The sequence below is a fragment of the Manis pentadactyla genome, chromosome Y (genome assembly GCF_030020395.1).
Source record: "Manis pentadactyla isolate mManPen7 chromosome Y, mManPen7.hap1, whole genome shotgun sequence".
Lineage (NCBI taxonomy): Eukaryota > Metazoa > Chordata > Mammalia > Pholidota > Manidae > Manis > Manis pentadactyla.
The window spans coordinates 1,596,773-1,623,127 of NC_080039.1; the positions used below are offsets into that span (position 1 = coordinate 1,596,773).

Below are 26,355 nucleotides of genomic sequence, written 5' to 3' on the forward strand. Positions count from 1 at the left end.
ATTTAAACCAGAAAGTTATTATGGACAATCCAAAATAACCCAAGGAACATGCTAAAGTTCTACCAATGATCAGCTTCTAACTGAAGGACTGAAGGAATTAAATAGAAGGCACAGTAGCACTGAAATATTTCAAATCATAGTAATCTTTTTGTGTATATATTTGCGTGTGTGTGTATCCTATACTTTCTTTCTTGTTGTTAAAAATGTCTGCTGAACAATTAGGAAATACTTATTTGTCATCTTTCCCTTTAATTTTTTTTGTATACCATCTCTCAAACACTGGCCAGGATCTCATTTTCTCTCTTTCACCTCTCTTCTTGGTTAAAGGATGCCAGGGCTCTCTTCTCATCAGCATGATTGATCTGGTTTTCTTTCTGCAGTTGCACAGCCTCCATTTGGTGATGCCTGGAGATAATTTTATTTTTGGCTTAATTTCTCAGGAATTCTTCTCATGGTACTTCCACACTAATCATTTTTTAACAAAGGGTGTTCTATTTTGAAAGCTGACAAATAGGAACGGTTTATGGGTTCAATTTTTAAAAGATCACTTGTTTTATCAACTGATGCATCCTTTGATTCATTTCTAGTATTCAAATAATGATTTCTGAGGCTCTGTCAACATCAGGAATGTATTGAATTTCAGATACTACAGGCATAAGTCTATTTCTGTTGTTTCCTGTAGAACAATCAGAAACGGGAAAATTATTAAACTTTCTATATGATATGTAGCATTTGCCTTTGTGGAATTAATAGTAGGACAGATGAAAAGATTTAAGTTGATGATCAACTCAAAATTCTTCAAGGTTCTAACTTATCATATAACCAAATGAACCAAGTCTAAAACTATCGTTGAGTCTCTAGTGAGTTTTATGGATGAATTTAACTTCCTTAGAATCCAGTAGTATCTCAGAAAATAGAGATTTAACACAAGGGTCAAATACGGAAGTATAAGGGCAGAGGCAGAGGGAAACCGTTACATTACTTTCAAAAGGCCTACTGGTTTGGAGGGAAAATTTCATGAAAACTTGCCTCTTTAATGCACAGTTGACTCTTGAACAACATGGATTTGATTGTCCACCTATATGCAGATTATTTTCAATAAATATACTTAGAAGTTTTTTGTAGATTTGTAACAATTTGAAAAAACACTGTTGTTCCTTTAGCTGATTTTATTCTAAGCATACAACAGTATATAATACATATAACATACAAAATACGTGTTTATGTTATCTGTAAGGCTTCTGGACAACAGTAGGCTACTCATAAAGTTTGTAGGGAGTCAAAAGTTATATAATTTGGACTGCATGGGGATTGGTACCCCAACTCCTGCATTGTTCAAGGGTCAACTGTGTATGTAACTCAATCCCACAAAACCAGTTCAAAATTAAGCTTTAGCTATGTCTCGGAAAGTAGAGAAAACCAAGTAAGGGCAAGAGGGGAAAATCATTTTAAGTTAGTGTGAAGCTTGGGGAGTGGCAGGATGGACAGTCAAAGAGATGACAATGCACTTAGGTTGCTCAGGGTACAGTGAGCAGGGCTGTTTATTTGAAAGAAGTGCTACGTGAATGATGCTGAAATAAACATCTATGCTCACATCTCCTAGTACATGGGAAAGATTTTCTCCTGGGTTTCTTGGTATAGAGTTGCTGGGTCAGAAAGCATATGAATGCTCAACTTCCCAAGACAATCTCAGACTGTTTTCTAAAATGACTGTACCAATTTCTATCACTATTAGCAATATTTAAGAGATCGTGTAGACCCACATCCTCTCAAATGCTTGGCATTATTTGAATTTTTGTCTATCAAATGGGTGTAAAATGGTACATCAGTACACTTTTGATCTTCGGTTCCCATGATATTGAGTAATTTTTGTATATGTGTAGGCCACATATATCTCTTCTTCTATCAAATGCCTGCTTGTCTCTTTCTCTCATTCTTCTTTTGAGTTATTTACAGGTATTCTTTAAAGATTCTCAGTACTAACTCTTTATCAGTTGTGTGTACTGCAAGACGTTATCCTTGCTTGGAACTTGTCATTTTATTTTGATTAGTATATGTTTATTGTTTTCCTTAAGAAATGCTTTCCCACCCTAAGATATAATAGATATCTGCTCATATTTTATACAAGGAGGGTTAAAGTTGTTTTGACATTTAACTGCTTAAGCTGTATGATTTTGGTGAGGGTTCTACTTCATTTTCCATATGGATAACCATTTTTCCTCCTCCATTTACTGAATATACCTTTCTTTCCCCACTGATCTGACATGCCATCTCTTTCATAAAACGATGTCCATACATGTATGGCTCTGCCTCTGGGCTCTTTACTTCATCCCACTGAACAACTCGTTTGTTCCCTCCATGCTTTCTAAAGTGCCATGCTTCATAATAGATCCTCACGTCTGGTAGGGCAAATCTCATCTTCCTATTCTTCTTCAGAAGTGACCTGGCCATTCTTTTCGGCTCTCTCGTCTTACACATCAATTTCAGAGCCATCTTATTAAGTTTCATGAAAAACTCTGTGATTTTGATTAGAACTGCACTGAATGAACAGATAAACTTGGAAAAAACTTACAATGTTGCCTTCCTATCCTGGGACAAGGTACCTCTCCATTCATTTAGGTCTTCTTTAATGTCTCTTAAAAGTGCTTTATAGTTTTCCCTACAGAGGCATTGGATGTGTTTTCTTAAGGTTTATTCCTAAATCCTTCATATTCTCTGAACTTAGTATAAATGTTTCCTTTTTACTTAATACGTTTTCTAGTTGTTTCCTGGTACACAAAAATGCAGCTGATTTTTGTGCTGGATAACCTTACATCCAACCATTTGTTACTCCCTTCTATTATTTATAATTCATCTGAAGATTCTTTAGTATGTGTCTATGAAAAAATTCATATTTTTTATGTAAAATCATTTTTCTATGTAAAAAATCATATTCACAAAAATGAGTAACATCCTCCTTTCCAATTCTTATGCCTCTAATTTATTTTTCTTATCATACTGTGCTACAACTCAGATATAACATTTTCAAATGTTGATCCTCAGAATTCAAAGATTCTGGAGGTGCTCCAGGGATTCGGCACACTTTTGCCTCCAACGTCATTTAAAAATATGGACCTAATTTAAAAGCCCGTAAAAGTTAAAAAAATCCAAAATTCAGTTTTGTTTTGGTCCTGATGCCCTATCAGTTCATTATTCCTTTTCTTCCTGGTACTTTTCTTTATCTTCCATAACTTTATATTCATTTTCCCATGCTGAATCTGATGTCTGTCATTACCATTTTCTGCTCTCAAATCTCAGTGTTCACAGAGAACTACAGGGTCCACATTCTCTGACTCCACAGAGAACTGGAAAAAAACTCAGAAAACAGGAACACTGACTTATGAAAATGCTTTCCTAACTACCAGAATGCCACATTCCTCATAGGGCAGTGATAAATACCTGAATTTAACTATATCCTCAGAGGATAAACTGTCTAAACTAAAAGACAAACTAGGAAAGGACACTGGAAAGATGGATTCTTTGAAGCTGGAGATACAACTGAGTTTGAGGCAGACGTACATACATATTTGGAATTTTAGGCAACCACATTTGTAACAATAAAACCAATACTAAACTAATATTTATGTTCTACTTTTCATTTGGAAAAGTCACTTAATGAAAACCAATCACCAAAACATAATTCTGGAACTAAGAAAGAGGAAAATATCTAATCATGGAAACAGACCTCAGTGGAAAGAACATACCTGCTGCCACTCATTACATAGCCTGAGTGCTCAAATGATGCAATTTCTTCACTTGTCAAGCTAATTTCACCTCTTTGTGGGGTATGTTTCCAGCTTTTACATATTAAGTCATAGCTTTACCTTCACCAGGTAGCAGCGCATGACCATAGCTACAAAGTAATTCTGAATTCAAAAAAGGTCCATTACAAAAAGGTGATCTTCTAAAGAAAGCACAAAAAAACCACCTTCTCTCACAAAACAGTAGGAATAACTGTTGCTGAGTGGCAGCATGCTGAGAAACCCAGTATTACTTTTCTTGAGTTAGTGAACATTGCACTGTGTCCTAAATAACTATCCAGAAATACAGACATACTTTGGAAGAACAAAAGAACTATGGTATTGAGTACAGATTTATAACCATCAACTTATCCCCATAGACCTTGAGTTTATGGCTTCTGCCTCTAGTGAATTCCTTTTCTATTAAAAAAAAGTAAAGAAATAATATATCTCTGGAAGCAACCAAAGTGTCCATCAACAGATGAATGAATAAAGAAGATGTGATACATATAGACAATGTAACATTATTCAGTCTTAAAAAAATAAAGAAACCGGACCATTTGTGACAACATTGACAAATAAGCCAGGCAGACAGACAAATACCATATGACTTATTCATGGTATCTAAAAACAGTACAAAACAGAATGTACAAAACAGCTGTAGACTCAGAGGCACAGAGCTAAGTGACTGGTAGTTACCATGGGGGAAGGGTTGGGGTGGGTGAGTGGGGAGGGTGAGAGAGATAAAGGGGTACAAAAATCTCAATCATAACATAAATAGGTCATGGGGATGGAAGTGCAGCATGGAGAATATAGTCAATGATTCTGTAACATCTTCCTATGTTGACAGATAGTAACTGCACTCATTGGGGTGAGGATTTAATAATGTGTGTAATTCCTGAAGTACTGTGCTGTATACTTGAAACCAACATAAATTTCTCCATCAACTATACTTCAATAAAAAAGGAAAAAATGTATCTCAAATTTGCATACCTTTTAGACTTATAACCAATAACAATGCTATATAATAACAAGTATTAATGTTCATTCAATGGGACTTTAAAAACTACCATCCCTTCATTTAATTCACTGAATACTTCTTGAATACCTATTAAACTCAAAGCCTGTAATATAAAAGTAATATCTGCTCTTGTGGAATTTACATATTAATAAGGATATTAATAGCAACACAAAATAGGATATACAATACACTGCACAAAAGAAATAGAAAATGCTGTGAAGACTACAGGATTAAAGAGGGATAGGAATCTTACCTACCTATGGAGGAAAGGTACTGGGAATCTGCACATGCCCCGTCCTTTTGAAAAGGGCTTTGACGGAAGGTAAGGATTTTAACAGGGCGAGATTGGAGGCAGTAAAGAAACCAGGGCTGGGAATAGAAGGTAAGGCATGTTGTGAGAAGAAATAAGGTGAACAAGGCACAAAGTCGGAAAGTGAACAGTAAATACAGGGAAGTTTCAGTTCTTCTCAGTTGGAACCTGGGGTATAAACAAAGGAGTAGAAGGAGATAAGCTTAGAAAGGTAAGTTAGGGCCATACTTTTGGGAAGGTACTTTAGATATTATAAATATACTGTTACTTACTTCAGAAGTTTATCATCTTGAGAGACAAGTGTTTTTGGAGCCTCTGGGCCAACTAAATCTGAGAGTCCTTCAGGCTCTGCTTGAAGGATGTTCAGAAACATACTCACACTTTGACTACTCGGTTAGTATGCTTCCTGGGTTTTGAATCTGGGTCTATCAGAAGCAACCTACTTAATCAATCATTCCAGGGGTACCCCAGAAACTCTTCTTGAGAAGCTTTAGAGCTTGAATCACTGGAATCTTTCTGCTCTTCTTTGACTTCTTTTTCTTGAATTTCTTCCTGTAATGATTATAATTTGACACAAATTGATTTAATATTCCCATGTTAAAGGCCATCTCATTTTGTCAAGGCAATGAAAAGTCTGATTAAAATGATTTAAATTCTCATCTTATTCAAACTTGTTAAAGGATTTTTATTAATTTTTTTTCTAACTTATTTAACTAAATCATGTTTCCCTATTAAAAAGATTCCTACAGGGGAGCAGAGCCAAGATGGCAGCGTGAGCAGAGCAGTGGAAATCTCCCAATACCATATAAATTTTTGAAAATACAACAAATACAACAATCCCTAAAAGAGAGACCAGAAGATACAGGATAACAACCAGGATACATATACACCTGCAAGGACCCAGCACCTCATGAAGGGGGTAAGGTACAAGGTATGGCTTGTCCGTACACAGGTGCCCGTCACCCCAGCTCCCAGTGGGCGGAGAGGAATCAGTGTGGGGAGGGAGAGGAAGCTCAGGACTGCTAAATAACCAGCCCTAGTCATCCGCACAAGAAGCACAGACACACAGTGCGTGGGGTGCTGGATATTAGGGAAACAGGACAGTAACCTGTGAGTGCCTCCCTGCAGTCAGTGCCCCTGGGACAAAAGAAAAGCAAGTAGTTTTTCAAAGTCTTAAAGGAACAGGGTACCCACAGCTGGACGGAAGCATCCCAGGACACTTAGCCCAGCAGCTGGGAATCTCAGGGAACTCCAGGCACCCTAACCACCCAGGCGGCAGCACAGCTCTGAGGTCCCTCATGGCGATAAACAGCCTCCCGCCTATTCCCCCTCCAAGAGGGGGTCTCTGCCTCAGCGGAGCAGCAGCCTGAGAGCGGCCACACCCACAGCAACCTTGCGGAGATCTACAGTGACCAGGCAGGAATCAGAGACCCTATCTGCATGCAGCTGCCCAGCAGAGGCCGCTAGGGGTCGCCATTCTCCCAGGAGAGGAAGGCCACAAACTAGCAAGAAGGGATGTTCTCCCAGCCGACACACGCGACAGCTCCACACAACTACCTCTATCGCCATGAAAAGGCAGAATAATTTGATCCAGACTAGAATCACAGAGACAACCCCTGAAAAGGAGCGCGGAGAGATAGAACTAACCAATCTCCCTGAAAAAGAATTCAAAATAAAGGTCATACCATGCTGATGGGGCTGCAGAGAAAAATCCAACAGCTAACGGACAAAGTAGAAAGGGAAACTACAGAAATGAAACAATCTCTGGAAGGATTTAAAAGCAGAATGGCTAAGATGCAAGAGGCCATTGATGGAATAGAAACCAGAGAACAGGAACGCATAGAAGCTGACGCAGAGAGAGATAAAAGGATCTCCATGAATTAAACAATATTAAGAGAGCTGGGTGACCAATCCTAAAGGAACAATATCAGCATTGTAGGCGTACCAGAAGAAGAAGAGAGAGGGAAAGGGATGGAAAGTGTCTTTGAAGAAATAATTGCTGAGAACGTCCCCAAACTGGGGGAAGAAATAGTCGCTCAGACCACAGAAGTACAGAGAACCCCCAACAGAAGGGAAACAAGGAGGACAACACCAAGACACATAATAATTAAAATGGCAAAGATCAAGGACAAGGACGGAGTATTAAAGGCAGCGAGAGAGAGGGAAAAGGTCATCTACAAAGGGAAACCCATCAGGCTATCATCAGACTTCTCAACAGAAACCTTATGGGCCAGAGGAGAATGGCATGATATGTTTAATGCAATGAAACAGAAGGGCCTTGAACCAAGAATACTATGTCCAGCAGGATTATCATTTAAATATGAAGGAGGGATTAAACAATTCCCAGACAGGCAAAAGGTGAGAGAATTTGCCTCCCAGAAACCACCTCTGTAGGGTACTTTAGAGGGACTTCTCTAGATTGGAGCACTCTGAAGGGTAAACAGATGTCAACAGAGAAAATAAAATCACAGCAAAGAAAGCAGAACAACCAAATACTAAATAAAGTCAAAAAATAAAATGAACTACACACAAAAGCAGTCAAAGGAAACACAAAAGAGAACAGAATAAAACACCCAATATATAAAGAATGGAGGAGGAGGGATAAGAAGGGAGAGAAACAACGAACCATCAGACAGTGTTTATAAGAGCTCATTAAGCGAGTTAAGTTAGACAGTAAAATACTAAAGAAGTTACCCTTGAAACTTTGGTAGCTATGAATCTAAAGCCTGCAATGGCAATAAGTACATATCTTTCAATAATCACCCTAAATGCAAATGGACTGAATGTACCAATCAAAAGACACAGAGTAATAGAATGGATAAAAAAGCAAGACCCTTCTATATGCTGCTTACCAGAGTCTGACCTCAAACTCAAAGACATGCACAGACTAAAAGTCAAGGGATGGGAAAAGATGTTTCATGCAAACAACCAGGAGAAAAAAGCAGGTGTTGCAGTACTAGTATTTGCAGACAAAATAGACTTCAAAACAAAGAAAGCAAAAGAGATAAAGAAGGACTTTACATAATGATAAAGGGTTCCATCCAACAAGAGGATGTAACCATTATAAATATATATACACCCAACACAGGAGCACCAACATATGTGAAACGAATACTAACAGAATTAAAGGAGGAAACAGAATGTAATGCACACATTTTAGGAGTCTTCAACATACCACTCACTCCACAGGATAGATCCACCGGACCGAAAATGAATAAGGATACAGAGGCACTGAACAACACACTAGAACAGATGGACCTAAAAGGCATCTACAGAATTCTACATCCAAAAACAACAGGACACACATTTTCCTCAAGTGCACATGGAACATTCTTCAGAATAGACCACATACTAAGCCACAAAAGAAGCCACAGTAAATTCAAAAAGATTGAACTCCTACCAACCAACTTTACAGACTACAAAGGTATAAAACTAGAAATAAATTGTACAAAGAGAGCAAAAAGGCTCACAAACACATGGAGGCTTAACAACATGCTTCTAAATAATCAATGGATAAATGAACAAATTAAAATAGAGATCAAGCAATATATGGAAACAAATGACAACAACAACAGAAAGCCTCAACTTGTGTGGGATGCAGCAAAAGCAGTCGTAAGAGCAAAGTATATAGCAATCCAGGCATATTTAAAGAAGGAAGAAAAATCCAAAATGAATAGTCTAACATCACAATTATCAAAATTGGAAAAAGAACAACCGCTGAGAAGGAGCATGGGGAGATAGACCTAACCAATGTCCCTGAAAAAGAATGCAAAATAAAGGTCATAACCATACAGAAGGAGCTGCAGAGAAAAATGCAAGAGCTAACAGACAAAGTAGGGAGGGAGACTACAGAAATAAAATAATCTCTGTAAGGATTTAAAAGCAGAACGGATGAGAGGCAAGAAGCCATAGATGGAACAGAAACCAGGGAACAGGAATGCATAGAATCTGATGCAGAGAGAGATAAATTATCTCCAGGAATGAACAAATGAGGCCTAAAGTCAGCAGAAGGAGGGAAATAATGAAGATCAGAGAAGAAATAAATAAAGCTGAGAAGAATAAAACAATAGAAAAAAATCAATGAAACCAAGAGTTGGTTCTTTGAGAATATAAACAAAATAGACAAGCCTCTAGCCAGACTTATTAAGAGAAAAAGAGAGTCAACACACATCAACAGAATCAGAAACGAGAACGGAAAAATCACAGTGCGTTCCACAGAAATACAAAGAATTATTAGAGACTACTATGAAGACCTATATGTTAAGAGCTGGAAAACCTAGAAGAAATGGAAAACGTCTGAGAAACATACAATCTTCCAAGACTGACCAAGGAAGAAACAGAAAATCTAAACAAACCAATTACCAGCAGAGAAACTGAATCAGTAATCAAAAAACTACCCAAGAACAAAATCCTCGGGCCAGGTGGATTTACCTCAGAAATGTATCAGACATACAGAGAAGACATTATACCCATTCTCCTTAAAGATTTCCAAAAAACAGAAGCGTTGGGAATTTCCCAAACTCTTCTATGAAGCCAACATCACCCTAATGCCAAAACCAGGCAAAGACTCCACAACAAAAGAAAATTACAGACCAATATCCCTGATGAACGTAGATGCAAAAATACTCAACAAAAAAGTAGCAAACTGATTTCAAAAATACATCAAAAGGATCATACACCATGACCAAGTGAGATAAATTCAAGGGATGCAAGTATGTTACATTTGAAAATCCAACAACATCTTCCATCACATTAAGAAAAAGGACAAATACCACATGATCATCTACATAGATGCTGAAAAAGCATTTGCCAAAATTCAACATCCATTCATGAAAAAAACTCTCAACAAAATGGGCATTGAGGGCAAGTATCTCAACATAAAAAGGCCATATATGATAAACCCACAGTAAACATCATACTGAACAGTGAGAAGCTGAAAGCTTTACCACTGAGATCTGGTACAAGACAGGGATGGCCCCTCTCCTCACTGTAATTCAACATAGTACTGAAGGTCCCAGACATGGCAATTCAACAAAGCAAAGAAATACAAGGCATCCAGATTGAAGGTCCCAGACATGGCAATTCAACAAAGCAAAGAAATACAAGGCATCCAGATTGGTACAGAAGAAGTTAAACTGTCACTATTTTCAGATGACATGATATTGTACACAAAAAACTCTAAAGACTCCACTCCAAAACTAGTATAACTAATATTGGAATTCAGCAAATTTTCAGGACACAAAATTAACACACAGAAATCTGTGGCTTTCCTACAGACTAACAATGAACTAATAGAAAGAGAAATCAGGAAAACAATTCCATTCACAGTTGCATCAAAAAGAACAAAATACCTGGGAATCAAGGAAGTGAAAGACCTATACCCTGAAAAGTGTAAGACATTCTTAAGAGAAATTAAAGAGGACACTAAAAAATGGAAACTCACCGCATTCTCTTGGCTAGGAAGAATTAATATTGTCAAAATGGCCATCCTGCCCAAAGCAAAATATGGATTTGAAGCAATGCCTATCAAACTATCAAAAGCATTCTTCAACGAACAGGAACAAATAGTTCGAAATTCATATGGAACAATAAAAGACACCAAATAGCCAAAACAGTCCTGAGAAGGAAGAATAAAGTGGGAGGAGATTTCACTCCCCAAGTTCAAGCTCTACTACAAACCCATAGTAATCAAGACAATTTTGCACTGGCACAAGAACAGAGCCACAGACCAGTGGAACAGAATAGAGACTCCAAACATTAACCCAAACACAGATGGTCAACTAATATACGATAAAGGAGCAATGGACATACAATGGGGAAATGTCTGTCTATTCAACAGATCGTGCTGGCAAAACCGGACAGCTACACATAAGAGAATGAAACTGGATCACTGTCCTACGCCATACACAAATGTAAACTGAAAATGGATCAAAGACGTGAATGTAAGTAATGAAAACAAAACTCTTAGAAAAAAACATAGGCAAAAATCTCTTGGACATAAACATGAGTGGCTTCTTCCCAAACATATCTCCCTGGGCAAGGGAAACAAAAGCAAAAATAAACAAGTGGAACATTATCAATCTGAAAATCTTCTGCACAGCAGAGGACACCACCAATACAACAAAAAGGTACACTACAGGATGGGAGAATACATCGATAAATGACAGATCCGATAAAGGGTTGACATCCAAAATATATAAAGAGCTCACACACGTCAACAAACAAAAAGTAAATAATCCAATGAAAAAATGGGCACAGGATCTGAACAGACAGTTCTCCAAAGGAGAAATTCAGATGGCCAACAGACACATGAAAAGATGTTCCACATCGCTTGTCTTCAGAGAAATGCAAATTAAAACCACAATGAGATATCACTTCACACCAGTAAGGATGGATACCATCCAAAAGACAAACAACAAATGTTGGTGAGGTTGTGGAGAAATGGGAACCCTCCTACACTGCTGGTGGGAATGTAAATTATTTCAACCATTGTAGAAAGCAGTATGGAGGTTCCTCAAAAAGCTCAAAATAGAAAAACCATTTGACCCAGGAATTCCACTTCTAGGAATTTACCCTAAGAATGCAGCAGCCCAGTTTGATAAAGACAGATGCACCCATATGTTTATCGTAGCACTCTTTACAATAGCCAAGAAATGGAAGCAATCTAAGTGTCCGTCATTAGATGAATGGATAAAGAAGATGTGGTACATATACACAATGGAATATTATTCAGCCATAAGAAGAAATCAAATCCTACCATTTGCCACAACATGGATGGAGCTAGAGGGTATTATGCTCAGTGAAATAAGGCAGGCAGAGAAAGACAAGTACCAAATGATTTCACTCATATGTGGAGTATAAGAACAAAGAAAAACGGAAGGAACCAAACAGCAGCAGAATCACAGGATCCAAGAGTGGACTAACACTTACCAAAGGGAAAGGGACTGGGGAGGAAGGCTGAGAAGGGAGGGATAAGGGTGGGTAAAAATAAAGGGGGCATTACTATTAGCATGTATAATGTGGAGGGGGTAAATGTGGAATGCTGTACAACATTGAGAAGACAAGTTATGATTCTACAGCATCTTGCTGCACTGATGGACAGTGACTGTAATGCGGTTTGTGGGGGAGACTTGGTGAAGGGGGAGCTTAGTAAACATAATGTTCTTCGTGTAATTGTAGGTTAATGATAACAAAATTAAAAAATGTGAGATAAAAAAGGATCCCTTCAGACACAAATGAAATACAATTTTCATGTTACGGAAAGATAATGGAAATAAAGTGTTTAAAAAACAGCTTTTACCAATTTGAGCATCAATAATTTAAAGTGTAATAGCTTAAATACGTATCAAATTTGTTTTCATAATCAAGGAAGTGAAACCAAATCATTATTTTGAAAAGTCATAAAACAAAAAAAATTGAAGTAAGCCATTATTGTGCCCTTGTTATATAAACTAAATTTCATGGTAATCAAATAGCTGAGGGTAGGCTTCTCTTATAGAATTATCTACCTAATAAATGAAGAATGTAGGCCAGAATTAGACTACCAATATTTTGCAATCCCACTTAGGCAATGACCATCAATGGCTGTTAGTATGACAAAGAGAGACAACCAGACGTTATTTTCCTCCTGATAGAAGTATGCAATACCAGCTAAAAAGTACTCCTGCCAAAAATTTACATCTGAACCTCATCAAGTCTCTAGACCTAACTATCAATCTATAGGAAACATAGAAGCCAGAGAACATGTTAAAGTACACTATAAGACTATGATCAGCAAAATTCATACTGCAGGAAATTCTAAGGTAAATGATTTGATTTCTTCAATGAATAAAATGCAGGAACAAAAAGGGGAACCTATTGATCTAAAGAGATGTACAAGATATATCAACCAATTGCACTTTGGGTCCCAATTTGAATAAACTGGACAAGAAACTGAGAACTGACAAATTACTGTTAAATATTTCAGACATGATAGTAATATTGTGGTTACAGTTTTTTTTACAAAACTAACATCTATCTTTTAGAGAAACATGCTGGTTTATGGATGAAATGATATCTTGGATTGGTTTCAAAATAAAGGGGTCACTGGAGACTTCCTGTGAGTTGATAATTATCAAGCTGGGTGATAGTTACATGGGGGATCATCATATTATTTTACTTAATATCTTACATAACTTTATATATATTTGAACTTTTCATAATAAAAATTGAAGGAAAAAACTGACAATTTGCATTTCTTCTTTTCTGTTTTATTGGCTTTCTTTGCTCTCCTTTTTGCATCATCATCTGCAAATTAAACCACATTATAGTTTAAAAAAATTAAACTCTAAAACCCCAAAACTTTTGAGTAGATAAATATCCTGTTGCCCGATTTGCTGAAACATAGAAATTAATTCAAACATTTATTGCTACTCATCACAAAACGTGCTAGGCCTTGGGGACACAGAATTAAAGTCACACAAAGTATTAGGTGATACAGGACATTGTTATTAATTTTACTGTATGAGATAATAGTATTGTGATTAAGTAGGAAATGTCCTTGTGTTCTAGAGGTGTATACAGAAATATTTAGGATGGTACAGTGATATTTGTAATTTACTTTCAGTATCTCCACAAAAACTCACATTTTTTAAACAAATATGTCAAAATGCTAACAAATGTTAAAATCTTGGGTGCTCTGGGCATATAGAGGAGTCTCAAAAGCAGGCTGATTTGGGGAGGGTAATTGAGGAATGGTTGCCCAGGAGAAGGTGATTCTTAAGCTAGTTCTTTCAAAAACCAGGTTTTTAAAAAAGCAATGCACACCCATTGCTGAGATGAGTAAGCCAAGCCACATGGAGGGAGGGTCTGGTGTCGTGGGCAGATAAGACTCTCTGTGCCAAGTAACAGAATCAAGAGAAAGGCCATGGAATACTGAGGAGACAGAAAGTAGTTCTCAGGCTACAGGATGCTGCAAGAGAGAGACCCAGGTCTATGTGATTACTGAGGCATCGGTCAGGACCCAACTTCACCCTGACGGCTATGGAGAGCTACTGAGGGACTTTAAGTAGGGGACTGACCTGCTAGGATTTGTGCTTTACAGAAGTTCAGTCTTCCGGCAGTGAGGAAGGAAAGTGACAAGGGGGGCCAGGAAACCCTGGTGACATCAGCGGAAGGAGCACCCTTGTGTCATGTGTCCCCAGTGGAGGCGCCCTCTGTCCAGCATCAGCCAGGAGAGGGCACAAAAGGATGGCTTATTGTGATGTGCCACCCTACAGGAGGTGTCTTTCACAATCAGCTGCCGGGAAGCGATCTTTTAGATTGTGCCTTTTTGAAAACTGCACAAAGGTGCCCACTGAGTGTGAGAATTTCACAGAAGAGCTGCTCTGCTGAGCAGACACAGCCTGTATGGTTTGGTTCAGCACCACGTGTCTCAGAACCCAACCCCAACTTGCTCCCATGCCACATGCCTTGTGCGATTACACACAACCAATCTGGAGCCATACTGCTTAGGTGTGAATCCCAACTGTGTGTCCCTGAGTGCGGTACTTGGAAACTGCTCTATTACCTCCATTTCCCATCTCTAAGATGTATCCAACAGTTACCACTGTGTGTACTGAACAGCAATAGTGAATATCAAGTACTGAGCAGGGTGGCTGGCACAGTGAGTGAGTGTTCATAAACTCTTGTCCCTTATTGTTGTTTTTAAAACCTTCCTCTAAAATAAGCTTTAAGAACCACAACTTGGTTGGAAGCTAGGTTTGCAGAATGATGCTGTCTTTCTTATCACTGGAGTCTGTTTCAGAATCAGAGTCACTGTTACTATCATCAGAATACTTCTTATGTTTTCTTTTAGATGAGTTTTTCTTTCTCATTTTCTTGGACCTTTCTTTTGAATGACTAGATTTCTTCTTCTTCTTTTCTTCTACATAAAGCAGAAATAAAAAACTTACTTCTAAAGAGGAATTTCTGAGTATCAATTTTATTATATTTGAAATACTGAAAAGGAATATATGACAGGCAATTTGAATAAAAGCAACGTCCAATATTCAACTATATATAAATGTGTTTTGTAACTCCTCAATAAAAAAAGCTCTGTATTTAAAGAATACCTTCTGAGGTAGAAGACGAAGTGGTACGTTTCTTTGGCCCTTCGTCCTCTACTGGTGTATGTTCATCAGAGGTGAATTTAAAGAAAACAGTTATAAGCATCAGAAAAGTGATGAAATATAGACCATGGAGTATAAAAGTATAGGCTTGAAAATTTTCAGGAACAAATTGATTGAGAAACATTAAAAGCAAACACTGGACTGCATTTACAATTGTACAGTTCAAGGATCTACCACCTTCATAATCACATAATAATAGTTTACATTGCATAATGCCTTAGAGTTTACAAAGTGCTATTTCCTGAGTGAAAGCAGCACATGAGATTAGTATTTTCAAAAGAAACCACCGGGTGAAGGTCATGAACCATAAGGAAACTCAAAGAACTGTAGTCAAGAAGGCTGTGGGAGGACTTCCTAACTCTATTCTCTGTGTGCTAAGGCCACACGGCAGAGCAGCACCTGTCTGTCTCCCCAGAGCATGAAGCACCTGACAAACTACAGCAGAAGATATCATTCTGTTGCAAAAAATTCTGCAAATGGGCGTTATTAAAATTCTACAATAATTTAAAAGGGAATTTCTATATCATATAATCTTTTCCTCTGAAGATCACATCCGGAACAATTCAGGAATTGCCTAGAAATTATTCTTAGGGTTCCTTCGAACTCTAATTTTTCGAGTGCAGATTCTATGAGTGTTTCCAAAGGCATCTATAAGAATAACTTTAGATAATAATGCTTTATCACCCCGTCACAAATGACAAGTTTACTTGTAAACTCAATGTATCAACTCAACCTAAAGATGACACAGAAATGGAAGACAGGGTGGAAGAAGCTTATCAATAGCACCAAAGAGAGAAAAAGTTAGGAAAAAGAGAAAGCATTAAGCCTTCAGATAATTTGATATAGGAAAATCTTCTGAACAAAACCATATTGGAATATTCATTTTTAAAAATGCCTCTGGGAATAGAACAGAGAGAGAGCTCAGAAATAAACCTACTCATATACGGTCAATTAGTTTACAACAAAGGAGGCAAAAATATACAATCGGGAAAGACAATCTTTTCAATAAATGGTACTGGGAAAATTGGACAGCCATATGCGAAAGAATGAAAATGGAACACTATCTCACACCATACACAAACATTATTTAAAATGGATTAAAGAGTTGAATTTAAGACCTAAAACCATAAAACTCCCAGAAGGAAACATAGGTCCACTTCCAGGTATTTATCTGAAGAAAAGAAAACACCACTTGAAAAGATATATGCACACCCATGTTCACAGCAGCATTATTTACAATAGCTAAGATATGGAAACAACATAAGTGTCCACTGGTGGATGAATGAATGAAGAAAATGTTGTATAGGAGAGGGGATCAACATGGCAAAACAGGAATATCTTGAGCTTATTTTCTTCCATGGAAGTTCCTTGACATAGTCTTGGAGATGATTTTAAATCTGACACCAAAAGGATAAGCAAAGAAAGCAAAAATAAGCAAGTGGGGCTGTATCAAGCTAAAAACTTCTTCACAGCAAAGGCAACCATCAACAATGAATATACATTGGGAGAAATTATTTGTAAATCATGTTATTTGGTAAGGAAGGGGTTAATATCTAAAATATATAAAGTACTCATACAATTCAGCAATAAAAAACAAAAATAAACTAATCATGAGGATAAATGTACAGGATAGGGAATAGAGTCAATAATAGTGTAGTATCTTTGTGTGACAGTTTATCAGAGTGAGCATTTACTAATGAATTTAGTTTTTGAATCACTATGTTTTATGCCTGAAACCAATGTACTATTGTATATCAACTACACTTCAATAAGAAAAAATAGCAAAAGGAAAAACACAGGCAATCCAATTAAATAATGAGCAGAGGACCTGCATAGAAAATTTCCAAAAGAAGGTATATAGATGGCAAACAGGTACATGAAAAGATGCTTATTTTCAGTAATTATGAGGGAAATGGAGATAACATCTCACACCTGTTAGAATAGCTATTACCAAACACCCAAGAAATAACAAGTGTTGGTGAGAATGTGGAGAAAGGGGAACCCTCATGCACTGTTGGTGGGAATGTATATTGGTACAGCCGCTATGGAAAACAGTATGGAGGTTCCTTAAAAATTAAAAATACAACTACTACATAGTCCAGCAATTCCACTTCCAGGTATTTATCTGAAGAAAACAAAACACCAACTTGAAAAGATATATGCACCCCCATGTTCACAGCAGCATTATTTATTATAGCTAAGATATGGAAACAACATAAGAGTCCACTGGTGGATGAATGAATGAAGAAAATGTTGTATAGGAGAGGGGATCCACATGGCATAATAGGAATATTGTGAGCTTATTTCCCTCCGTGGACACACCAAAATCTTCAACTACCTATAGAGCTATTATAGCTGAGAAAAAAACAGAAGACTAGAAGAACAGATATTACACAACTAAGGACATAAAGAAAAAGCCACAGTGAGACGGGTAAGAGGAATAGAGACATGGTCTAGTCAGAATGAACACCCCTGGGGTTGTGACCCACAAGGAGGAGGGATATCATGACCACAGAGACCCTCTCTGAGAAACAAGAGGTCCAAGCACAACAGCCTGGTGGACCTGCACTGGGAAGATAAGCACCAATAATACCTGGCTTTGAAAACCAATAGGACTTATGTCTGTGATACCCAGAGGGCAGAGAGAAACTGTGAGTCCAATCTTAAATGGTGTGCATACAATATCCCTTGCTCTGAGTCTCAGTGCAGAGGGAGCATTTTGAAAAGTGCCTGGATTATACATGAACATGACCTATTGACTAATCTTGTGTATGTGCAGGCAGGGCAGGGATCTATTGCAATTTTCCCTTGGGATGGAAATGTCGATGGACACCATTTTTATTTCAATTCCGTTCTACCCGGCTGACCTGGTGCTGCCATTTATGACCTCTCTATCGACTGGAATCGCTTGCCTGTCCTTGGTGTTTCCCCTGAAGACTTGTCTCACTAACCTGCCTGCCCTGGAACTCATCCCAATTAGCTCTTCACCCTGCCACACCTGGTGGATGACCCTGGCCAGCACCAGTACAGCTGCTAAGTGGCTAAGTGTTCCCACCCCAGACTATCAGCCCTACACACTAGAACACCTGCAACATTCACAGCTGGACCTCACAGCCACCCACACAGCAGAGGCCTTCTCCACACACCAGTGCCAGTAGCTGTTGCAGATGGGCCTCATGGCCAGTTGCACTGAAGGCCAACCCTGCCCACCAGTGGGCTGCAGCAACTGCAGATGGGCCAGATGCCAGCCCCACACCCCAGCATGTTGTAGCACTCACAGTCAGGCCTAGCAGACAGTGGACCAGGGTACAGCCCTGTGCATCAGCATGTCTACACCAGTTGTGACCCAGGCAGATCAGGAGGGTGTATGCAGCTGACACAGAGGACTCCCCTGTGTTACCTGACTCAAGTGATCAGGGAGGTCTGCACTAGGAGGCCCCATAGGACATCTTCTGCATTAAGCCACTCCTTTAAGACCAGGAAATATACCTAATCTACCTAATACATAGAAACAAAGACAGAGAATCAGACAAAATGAGGAAATCAGTATACTCCAAAGGGAAGGTAAGCCAAAGACATCAGAAAAAGAGCTGAATGAAACAGAGGATAAGCAATCCACCAGATAAAGAGTTCAAAGTAGTGGTCATAAAGAAGCTCACCAAACTCAGGAGGAGAATGGATGGACACAGTGAGAACTTTAAAGAAGAGATTAAAAATATTTTTAAAAAACATTCAGAGATAAAAAGTAACTAAAATGGAAAACACATTAGAGAGGATATTTATATTAGAGCACATATAAATGCTGTATGGGAAAATACATTTGCAACTGATATATCCAGTAAGGGGTGAATATCCAATGTATTGGTGGAACTGAATACACATTTATCTGTCTATTTAGTTGGCCAACAAAACATGAAAAGATGCTCCACATCAGTAGTCATCAGGGAAATGCAAATCAAAACTACACTGAGCTATCACCTCACAGCTGTCAGAATGGCCACTATCCAAAAGACAGGAAACAGCAACTGTTGGCAAGGATGCGGAAGAAAGGGAACTCTTGTGCACTGTTGGTGGGAATGCAAAATGTTGTAGCCACTGTGGAAAACAATATGGAGATTACTCAAAAAATTAAAAACAGCAATATCATACAATCCAGTAATTCCACTTCTGTATTTACCTGAGGAAAATGAAAATATTAATTTGAAAATGTACATGAGCCTATATGGTTATTGCAACATGATTTACAATGGACAAGATATGGAACCCACCTAAGTGTCCATCGATAGATGAATGAATAAAGATGTGGTACATGCACACAAAGGAATATAACTCAGCCATAAAAAAGAATGAAATCTTGCTATCTGTGACATGATGGATGGACCTAGAGGGTATTATGCTAGGTGGAATAAGTCAGACACAGAAACACAAATACCATATGATTTCACTTACACGCAGGATCTAAAAAACAAACAAACAACAAACCTAGAAACAGACTCATACAGAGAACACACTGGTGGCTGTCAGAGGGGTGGGGAAAGGGGAAAGTGAAATAAATGAAGGGGATTAAGAAGTACAAATTTCCAGTTAAAAATAAATAAATCATGGGGAATATAGCCAATAATATTGTAATATATTTTTATGGTGACAGAAGGTAACAACACTTACCATGGTGAGCATTTTGTAATGTATATAAACGTCAAATCACTATTCTGTACACCTGAAACTAATATGTTGACTATATGTCAATAAAAAAATTTTTTTAATTAACAGGGTAATAGGGTTATCAACAGCAGATTAAATGATGCAGAAGTGATCTGAAAGGTACAGTAGTGAACCAGGAAAAGACAAAAAAATATAAATGAGGATATTAAGCTTAAGGGACCTGTGGAATGTCAAACATACTAACATTCATATTATCAGAGTTTCAGGAGAAGAATGAAAGAAACAGAAAACCGATTGGAAGAAATAATGTCTAAAAGATTTCCAAACTTGATGAAGGAGATATCCAAGTCGAGGAAGCAAAGAGAGTCATAAATAAGATGAACCAAAAGTGATTCACACACCACACACTATAATCAACATGTAAATATTTGAAGACAGAGAATCTTAAAAGCAGTAAGAGAAAAACAACTAGTTACATGTAAGTGTACCCCAAAATACTATGAACTAATTTTTAAAAAATTGAAGTACTTTGTTGTATAGTTGATATACAATATCACAATGGTTTCAAGCATACAATACAGTGATTCAACCGTTATACACATTATTAAATCCTCTCCCCAACTAGTGTGATTACTATCTGTCAACACAGAAATGTTACAGAATTGACTGTATTCTCTATGCTACACTTTCATCCCTGATTTTGGGCCTCTTTATCCCACACCACATATTTCATCCGCCCACCCCAAACTTTCCCCCATGGTAACCACAAGTCGCTGCTCAGTGTCTCAGAGTCTATTGTTTTGTTTGTTTGGTTTTTAGAGTCCACATACAAGTGAAATCATATGGCATCTTTTTCTGCCTGGCTTATTTCACTTAGCATAATACCCTCTAATTCCATCCTTGTTGTGGCAAATGGAATAATTTCTTTCTTTTTTATGCTTCGAGTAATATTTCATTGTATATATGTACCATATCTTCTTTATTCATTCAACTATTGACAGACACTTTGGTTCATTCCATATCTTGGCTATTGTAAATAACATGAAACAAACATGGGGCACATATATCTTTTTGAATCAGAGATTGTGATTTTTCAGGTAAATTCCTAGAAGTGCAATTACTGAGTCATATGGTATTTCTATTTTTAGTCTTTTTAGGAACCTCCATACTGCTTTCCACAACGGCTGCACCAATTTATAGTCCCACCAGCAGTGTAGGAGGTTTCCCATTTCTCTACATCCTCACAATAATTGTTATTTCTTGAATGAGCTGAATTTTCAGCAGAAACTTTACAGGCCAGAAAGGAGTGGCATGATACATTCGATGCACTGAAAAAAATTTACAACCAACACTATTCTACCCAGCAAGGTTCTAAATCAGTATTGAAGGAGAAACAGGGAATTTCCCAGAAAAGCAAAAGCTAAAGGAGCTGATCAACACCAAACCAGCCCTTTAAAAAATGTTAAAGGGACTTATGTAATGGAAAAGAAAAGGCCATACCTAGAAACAGAAAAATCATGAAAGGAAAATCACAATGGCAAAGGTAAACATGTAGTAAAAATAGTGGACCAACGACCTACAAAGCTAGTATGAAGGTGAAAAGACAAAAGTAGTTAAGTTAATTATATCTACAGTAATTACTTAAGAGATACACAAAATAATAAGATGTAAAATATGACACCAAATACAGAAAACATGGGTGGGGTGAGGCAAGTAAATATGTAGTGCATTTAGAATGTGTTGGAACTTAAGTGACCATCACCTTATAAAAGACAACTCTATACATATGATGTTTTATATGAACCTCATGGTATAAACAAACCAAATACCTATAATAAATAAACAAAAATGAAGAGGAGGAAAACAAACATAACACTAAAGAAAGCCATGAAATCACAAGGGAAGAGAGCAAGAGAAGAAAACAAGAAAGAAGAACTACAAAAACAACCAGAAAACAAAGAATCAAATGACAATTAGTACACATCTACAAGTAATTACTTCCAATGTAAATGGACTACATGCTCCAAGCAAAAGACACTGGGTGACTGAATGGATAAAAAGCAAGACCCCTCTATATGCTCCTTACAAGAGACTCACTTCAAACCTAAAGACACAAACAGACTAAATGTGAAGGTGCTTAAGTGGTAGAACTCTCTATCTGAATGTGCAAAGCCGGGGTAGCAATACTTACATCAGACAAAATAGACTTTGAAACAAAAAGACTGTAACAATAGACAAAGAAGGGCATTACATAACGATAAGGGGGATAATCTAAGAAGAGGTTATAATAACTGTAAATACCTAGGAATCCAACACAGGGCTAGCTAAATATATAAATATTGACAGGCATAAAGGGTGAATTTGACAGTAATACAGTAATAGTAGGGGACTTTAATACCCCATTTACATCAATAGATAGATCATCCAGAAAGAAAATCAGTACGGAAACACTGGCTTTGAACAACACATTAGACCAAATGGACTTAACATATACAGAACATTACATCCAAAACCAACAGAACACACATTCTTTTCAAATGCACATGGAACAGTCTCCAGGAAAAATCACATGTTAGGCCACAAAACCAGTCTCAATAAATTTTAAAAAATAGAAATCACTTAAATAAACTTAGGAAGACTGAAAATTTTCTGACCATGATGATATGAAACTAGAAATCAATTACAAGGAAAAAATTGGAAAAAACACCAACAGTTGGAAGTTAAACAGCATGTTACTAAACAACCAATAGGTCAAAGAAAAATCACAGGAAATTTAAAAATACTTGTAGAATAATGAAGATAGAAACACAATGGTTCAAAATTTTGGGGAATGCAAAAATAACAGTTCTAAGAGGGAATAGCAATATAGTCCTACCTAAAGAAACAAGAAAAATCTCAAATAAATAATCTAACCTTACACCTAACTGAATTAGAAAGAAAAAGATGACCCAAAGTGAGTAATGGGAAGAAAAAAAAAGATTAAAGTAGAAAGAATTGAAATAGAGACAAGAAAACAACACCAAAAAATTAATGAAACGAAGAGCTGGTTCTTTGAAAAGATAAACAAAATGGGTAAACTTTTAGTTAGGCTCATCAAGAAAAGAGGAGGACTCAAATTCAGAAATGAAGGAAGAGAAGTTACAACTGACACCACAAAAGTACAAATGCTTATAAGAGATTACTATAAAATTATATGCCAACAAATTGGACAGTCAAGAAGGAATGGATAAATCCTAGAAACATGCAATCTTCCAAGTCTGAAAAAGAAAATCTGAACAGACCAATTACTAGTAACAAAATTGAATTGGTAATCAAAACACTCCCAAGAAACAAATTCAAGAACCAGATGGCTTTATAGGAGAATTCTACCAAACATTAGAGAGTTAATACCTATCCTCAAAGTATTCCAAAAACTGAGGAAGGAAAGCTTCCACATTCATCCTATGATGCCAACACCACCTTAATACCAAAACCAGACAAAGACACTACAAAAAAGTTACAGACCAGTATCCCTTGTGAACATAGATGCAAAAATCCTCAACAAGAAATATCAGCAAACTGAATTTTAAAAATACATTGAAAAGATCATTTATCATCGCTAAGTGGAATTTATTACAAAAAGCTTTCAATCACTTACTCTGGTTCTGGATTCTTTGGAGAAAGTTCCCATACTTCAGGAGATCCCAATTCTCCAATCCCCTCTTTCTCACTTAATCTCCTAGAAATATAGGTGTGTAAATTATAACTCCATGGCCTAAGTTCTGTTTACTAAATATATCATCAAATTCAAAGAAGTCCAGTTAAGTCCTATTTTCCCTTTACATTTTAAACTTTAAATTAATGAAAACTTTGTGTAAATGTAAACTCAGAGAATTTGATGTTTTGATAGTATTATCAAATGGTATAGACTACAAAGAGGCTAGGAGGCTGTCAAGTGTGTCCCTTCTGCTGAAAGACGGCAGAGCTCCTAATTGCCCATTTCATCTTCTGCAATATGTGACAGAAAACAGTTTTACATTTGGAAGTAACTTCATTTGCTTATACACATTCTTGAGAGCAAAGAGAAGTCTCTTCTTGTGATTTGGTCAAACATTCCATTCAAAGAAACTCAGGAATTAAAGAAGGTAGCTAAAAAATAAAGCATTACAAGTAGAAAATTAAAGGAGCACTGAAAATGAAACAAACTTTTTAATAAAAATTGTACTCAGTGGCATACAGGGCTAGTTTTCTCTGTTTTCCCTAGTTCCTTTTTAGAAAAGGAATATATTCTCTATCTGCTCTTGGAGGACATGGGAAATTTTTCTCATTTATTTTTTATTTCTTCTCTTAATTTTTGCTCTCTCTCATAATAAACAAACACAAAAAACTAGGGCTCAATTCCACAAAGTTTAGCTGCTTGTGACTCTTTTTAAAAAAACACCTTTACAAAGTAAATGTAATTTATTTTGGTTTGATTGAATAAACCAGTTTTTACTTCTTTATTCATGGGAAAACGTGGTATAATCACACAGTTAGACTCAGGTTACCCCCTTGAGGAAACAGTCTGTAAGGGGACACACTTAAAAACCTGAAACTGGGACATGCATACCGGGGAAAGAATGCCTGACAGGCAGGAAAGAGTATGCAGTCAAGGTCTCATCCCTGCTGCCACCTGGCTTTATCTGTACTCTTAGATAAATTATTTATCTTATATGTATTAAATGTACAAATGCAAATTTCATGTGAGAGGTTCCGAACATCCTTTGGTGAGGATTGTCCCTTAAGAAGCTGGTTGCTTTTTGATTGACACAGTGTGGGGGTAACTTCCTGAAAAATGTTATTTGGAGAGTTATGTCTCCAAACTTAACTCAGGCCTCTTTTTACTTTTTCTGCCCCCATGCACCAAACCCTAACAGTTAACAATTAAGGACTATTTATTATGTTCCAGGCCCTAAATCATCACATAGCTCTGAGAGACTTTGTGCTAATTTTATCCCTTTTTAAGTTGTTAAGCAATTAAGCCCACAGGGGTTAAGTAACTTAACACTATTACCTAGTAAAGCACTGATGCTCAGTGAAATGTGTTCTGCTATCAACCATACTTTGCTTCTCCCATCAACTTGGGCGATCTAATTCTGAAGCCTTTCCTCTTCATCACTATGCCTTATTACTTCCCACTTCTGGAGGGAAAAGATTCAAGAAGACATCTCCCAGCTACTGGACATTAACCTGACCCTCAATGCCTGTAATACTTTTATATTTCTTGTTTTTTCTTAAACACAGTACATGTAAAAGCACTTACTACAGTGCCTGATAATTTAACACTCATATAAGCTTTAGATATTAACACTTACACAGCGAAAGTTATAACCCTTTTCCTTTCTGCTTCTTAATTTATCCGTTCTTCCACTCCAGTACTCACTCTACTTATAGGAGACCTGAACACCCTGACCTCACTTTTCATAGCCAAGACTGACAAGGTCTTTGTCAATGAAGGCTGATCTCAACAAGACCTTTCTCAATTTAGGCTAACCTACAGTTTAGAAGATCAGTTTTTCTACATTCAGTCATCTTCTCTCAGAGGCTTTTCTACCCTCCAATTTAAACCCCTTATCTCAGTCTTCCCCATCTCACTAAAAAAATATTGCCACTTACATATCATGGTATCTCAAACCTGTCTGACCATTCAACAAGTTGCCTGGCACTGCTAATTTTATGATCAATTAAGTAGTGCTCCTCCTTTCCATGAACTTGAGGGGCATAAAAACATGATCGCGAATTATGGCAAAACCAAGCAAACGCTTCAATTCCCGTAGGTCTGGCTCTTGGCCATGTCTGCTACAATAAGGGGGGGGGGACAAGAGAGGAGGGAGAGACCAGGGCACTGAATGATGCGGCCCTCGGGTGGGTGAAAGTCTAAGGGAAGAAAAGGGCGAATAAGGTGTTGTCGCGGGTAGACTGACGGAAGGGAAGAAAATGGACACAGGCAGGCAGCGAGCACGAAATGCCAATAGTTAGAAAGATGAAAGACGAGGCGGACTCCGAAGGCAGGTGGGCTCCTCACAGCGAAGGTGCGCCCGTGTCACTCACTTCCGCCGCAGGCTCTCCTCCCTCTCCTTGTCCAGAAGGCTAGGCCACGGCTTGTCGCCCCCGGAGGGGCGCGAGTAGCCGCCGTAATAGGCGGACGAGGAGGCAGAAGCGAAGGGGGTGCCCGGTGGCGCAGAGGGCCGCTCTCGAGAGCGTGACCGCGAGCGGGAGCGACAGGACTGGTTTCGGGAGCCTTGGCTGTGGCTATTCCGGTCTCCCGACCGAGAGCAAGAACGCGAGCGCGAGCGGCGGCGCCGCAGGGAGCAGGTGGCTTTATTGGGCTTGGGGCTCTTCAACGAACTGCGGCGTTCCCCACCCGAAGCCTGCGGCCTCCCGCTCCGGGCTGCGCGAACCAGACACCGGAGCCAT

At 37.9% G+C, this 26,355-nt stretch overlaps 1 pseudogene; it reads right to left on the bottom strand.

Annotated features, from left to right (window-relative positions):
• Positions 1–229: 229 nt before the first annotated feature.
• On the bottom strand, positions 230–26,355 carry LOC130682080 (NF-kappa-B-activating protein-like; annotated as a pseudogene).